Source organism: Lactuca saligna, chromosome 9, assembly GCF_052625555.1.
Source record: "Lactuca saligna cultivar CGN05327 chromosome 9, ASM5262555v1, whole genome shotgun sequence".
In the NCBI taxonomy this organism is placed as follows: Eukaryota; Viridiplantae; Streptophyta; class Magnoliopsida; order Asterales; family Asteraceae; genus Lactuca; species Lactuca saligna.
Genome location: NC_136425.1, coordinates 19,821,665 through 19,826,637, shown reverse-complemented (window position 1 = coordinate 19,826,637; position 4,973 = coordinate 19,821,665). Strand labels below are relative to the sequence as shown.

Here is a 4,973-nt window from a genome sequence, read left to right as displayed (position 1 = left end):
ATCATCTCGCATAAAAAATTATGTAATCATATGGAAAATAAAAAGAAAGAATTATAAATATTGCTAAAACTGTTGATTAAGTTATAGAAAAATAGCTAATAAAAATCCGAATTATAAAAATAGCCATAAAATCGATGATTAAGCCTATATGCAATTTGACAAAATCATCTGCGAACATACAAGTCACTAAAGGACATTCGTGCTTTAGCGATTTGTACGTCCACAGATAGACTGCTCCATCAACAATTTCACCTTCCATTTGCGATTCACCTTTTCACATGTATAAAAACATTTTTTTTTATTTAATTTTTCACACTTTTTGTTGGAGAACTTTCTCTAGAAGCACTATAAACGATTTCATGAACAATCCCGACGATACACATACCAAATATTCATTCATTCTATTATAAATGTTTTAAATAAAATTTTCAAAGAAATAACAACAAAATTGAAATTTTTTTGCAAGACTCTATATATAATATGGTTGTTTCATAGTCAAACTTTATCAATTTCGCAGTCAAAATAAAAAATATATATATAAAATCGTAGATGAATTGAAAGGAAATCACAGATGAACTATCTGTGATTTCAGTTACTTGTACACCCTATATATACCCGTGTGTATATATATATATATATATAGAGAGAGAGAGAGAGAGAGTAAAGCTTAAAATAAAAAAAGAAAGAAATTAACCACAAAGACCTTTCAACGTTAAAAGTAGTCACAACCGAAGGACCAATCAAAAACCACGGTATTCCCTAGCCATACTACGGCCAAGACCGCAGTTTAGGGGCGGTGTTATTGATGGGTCTGGGACCGCACCCACACCCTTGGGCCTAAAGATGTTTCTTTTTCCTCGGTTGTATTCTAGTTCTATTCCACAATACGAAAAATGATTTTGTGGAAAAATTCTTTTGCTATTTCCATTTTAAGCCATATATATCTCCAAAACAAATCTGGATCGGTGTTAATTTGCATGTCTCGTATGTATGATTTTGAAAATAGTCGATTCATCACTTCCTGTAGCCTGTAGGATGTAGCAGAAGACAATGTCGAATTCTGTCCTTCTTGTTCTTTCTCTTCTTCTTGTGATCGGAAACTATGCTGATATACGATTCTTCTTCGTATACGGAGTTGTCGATGAATATCGAAGAGATGATTTTCCCAGTGAATTCGTTTTTGGTGCTGGAACTTCCGCTTATCAGGTATTTCTTTTTATTGCTCTGTTTCGAGTGTGTGTAGTCGATTTGGAGCTAACTGCATGCGTGTAAGGTTGAAGGAGCAATACTGGAAGATGGAAGGAGTCTCAGCATTTGGGACACCTTCGCACATTCAGGTACGTAATACAAATAAGAATACACGTCAGATGATGAATGATTTCCAAGTGTGTGTAATCGATTTGAAGTTAACTTTATCCCAAGAAACCGAATTGTTTTTTATTTGTGTTGTGATTTGTTCTAAAAGAAAAAAAACAAATGATTCGCATTGAATGAAGAGGTTTATGACATGTATATATCCATATCAATGAGGGTGTTCTTAGCTAGGATTATTGGCCTCCAAAATCATAAAATCATGACCTAAATACTAACTCTTGAGTTTCAAAGTAATTCTTGTATAATATCATGAAGGGGTTCCCTGGTACAATGGAGAAAATGGAGATATTGCAATTGATGGGTACCATAAATACAAGGTACTAACCATGCATGCATCTAGATCACTCATCTTTTTTATAGCATATAATAAGAAATTAATTCAGAACACTTTAAAACAACATGTTTAAGTAGATATTGGCTTCAACTTTTGCATTACAATAAAAAATAGTAGAACATATAACTAGAGCATAATACAACTGATAACATTTTAGTGTTGCAGGAAGACATTGAACTTATGGCAGATACAGGTTTGGAAGCATATAGATTTTCCATCTCTTGGTCGAGACTCATCCCAAGTATATATATGTTAATTTGTTAATTAATTAAATAGTCCATTGATAAAAATTTCAGTAACTCCACTTGTCTTGCTTATGAAATATGATCATTCTTGTACGTTTTCTTTTTGCAGATGGAAGAGGATCCATTAATGTGAAGGGCTTACAATTTTACAATGATTTCATCAACAGGCTTATCGCCCATGGTTAGATATAAAAATGCCAATACCTTTCCATCAAGAAATACAAGTTCAATTGTGTAACTAAACAAAAAAAGACTAGAATTACTAGTTCTAATTATATATATACAGGAATAGAGCCACATGTTACATTACATCATTTCGATCTGCCACAGATACTTGAAGATGAATATGGAGGATGGATTAGTAGAAAATCAGTGTACATTTCGATAATGGAACTAGTTTTCATGTTCTTGTCTTATAAGAAAGTATATATAATATACATATAAATGCAAGAATTATATGTGTATGTAAATATTGTAGGAAAGACTTTGTTACATATGCTGATGTTTGCTTCAGAGAATTTGGTGATAGGGTTTTGCATTGGACTACTTTTAATGAAGCCAATATATTTGCTTTATTCGGTTATGATTATGGTTACTCACCTCCTGGACGTTGTTCTTCCCCATTTGGAACTAACTGTAGCAAAGGTGACTCTACTTCTGAGCCATATCTTGTAGCTTACCATTTGTTATTGGCACATGCATCAACAGTAAGACTCTATCACCGAAAATACAAGGTAAAGATATGATCCTAATTAAGATCACCTTTCTCTATTTATATAGTATCTTGTTTTTCAGAAAAAGTAAGAATGAAAGAAACATTCACTACTATATATATACCATGCAGGCCATGCAACAAGGTTTTATTGGAATAAACGTGTTGGGATTTTGGTTTGAACCTTATACAAACACAACCGAAGATGTCAAAGCTGCCCAAAGAGCCAATGACTTCTATTTGGGTTGGTGAGTGAAGAGAAATGTTACATAAAGGTTATCAAAATCTATATGTAGCAAAATGGGTCAAAGTGACAAAGTGAGTTTTAATATGGCCAAGCTGGTTAACCGATCAATAAATACCTTTTGATTTTTTCTAGTTTTTCAAGTAACTAATATGATTACAAAAACTAAATATACTCATAAAATAATAATCTAAATTGATTGAATTAGAGTTGCAATCATTTGCACATACTTTAGATGACTTTCGAATCATTTCATGTCTGATTAGTTTTCAAATTTGGCCGATTTGTAATTAAATTGGTCAAAATTTCCACCTCCATACATTTACCAAAAGCTATTATTAGAAATCGTTGTAGGTGTTTGTTAAATACATTGAATTGTACTTTACTTTGATCTTTGTTTCATGGTTCCCACTTCAGGTTTTTGAATCCCTTGGTGAATGGGGACTACCCAGAAATAGTGAAGAAGAATGCAGGAAACCGAATTCCAACTTTTACCCAACTTCAATTGGAGAGAATCAAGGGTTCATTTGACTTCTTAGGCATAAACCACTATTCCACATTATATGTGAAAGACAACCCCATTAGTCTTGAAACGGATACCAGGGATGCTATTGCAGACATGGCAGTAACATATAAATGTATGAATTGACTTCATGGTGTTCCCTTTATACCCTTGATGCTAGATATAGTTAGTTGGATACTACACATAAGTTCAATAATTATTTTATTAGATTAGATCACCATGATGCTTATATATGTTTTCCTCAAATCATCGATCACTATGTATATGAAACTAATACTAACATGATGTGTGCCTTTCTGCAGTCAATATTACTGGAGGTGAAAATTTTCCAGCTCAGGTTTTGAATATTAGATCATCTGTTGTTTTTGTTTTCTTTATTATTAATTACCAAACGTTTATCCTACTATCATACTATAAGTTTCTTGTTTTATTTTTATACTTTTAATCTAATCAGTTCCCCGTGGCTCCATTGGGTCTACAAAAGCTTCTTAACTATGTGAAAGAAGAATATGGAAATCCTCCTATCTACATCCATGAAAATGGTATATACATTATATAGTTTACCTATTAAATTCTTTTATGCACATGTAAATTATGACTGTTTTTTGATAGGCCAAAAACAACCACATAATGTGACATTGATGGACACCCCAAGGGTAGAGTACTTGCATGCATATATTGGTGCTTTGTTGGATGCACTAAGGTATGCCTCTTGTAGCCTATATAAAGAAAAGGGCACATATCCATGGCTCCATTTTCATAAGTCACAATCATTATTTTAGAGCTTTATAGATCAATCATATCTTATGGTTCTTTTTTTTTATATATCAATGACATGGTAACAGGAATGGATCAAACACAAAGGGATATTTTGTGTGGTCCTTCTTGGATCTCTTTGAGGCTACTGGTGGCTTTACTTCTGGTTTTGGTCTGTACTATGTTGATATGGATGATAAGGAGTTTACACGTTATCCTAAGCTATCTGCACATTGGTATGCCAATTTTTTAAAAGGGAATGTTGGACCAGTTCCCCTAAGATACACTAATACAAGATGTAGATAAGTCGGAAATCAAATCATAAGAAGGCAGGGGTAAAATGGTTAATCTGGAGTAAGTCGGTTAGGAGTTAAAATGATGTTAGAAGAAGTATTATAAATAGAAATAGAGTTGGTTAGAATGAGTATTATTTGTCATTACTGAATTTCGGTTGTAAGGGAGAGAAGACCCCTCTCGAAGTAATCAATTTTTCAATAAAATCTATGTTTCTTCTCTTTTCTGTATCAAGAAAGGAAAGAACGTGAGTGTCATCATTCTTGATGTAGATAAATATGACATCAAATAAAGGTCAGGGACCATTTTGTACATGTCAAGAAGTGGTAGACTAAAATTGTGAAAATGACCTCTTTATTTTCTCCAATTTCAGTTTTATGCCTTTTGTTTCTTCTACTTTCATGTACCATTACATGTGATTGAATAAAGAGATTCTTCAATTGTTCCAATCTTGTTCTAGTTTCTTCTTAATTCCATTTTTCGATTCAACT

General features: G+C 32.7%; 1 pseudogene; it reads left to right on the top strand.

Moving 5' to 3' along the window:
- The first annotated feature begins 1,050 nt into the window (after window positions 1-1,050).
- LOC145016058 (beta-glucosidase 11-like) lies at window positions 1,051-4,494 on the top strand (annotated as a pseudogene).
- The last annotated feature ends 479 nt before the right edge of the window (window positions 4,495-4,973 follow it).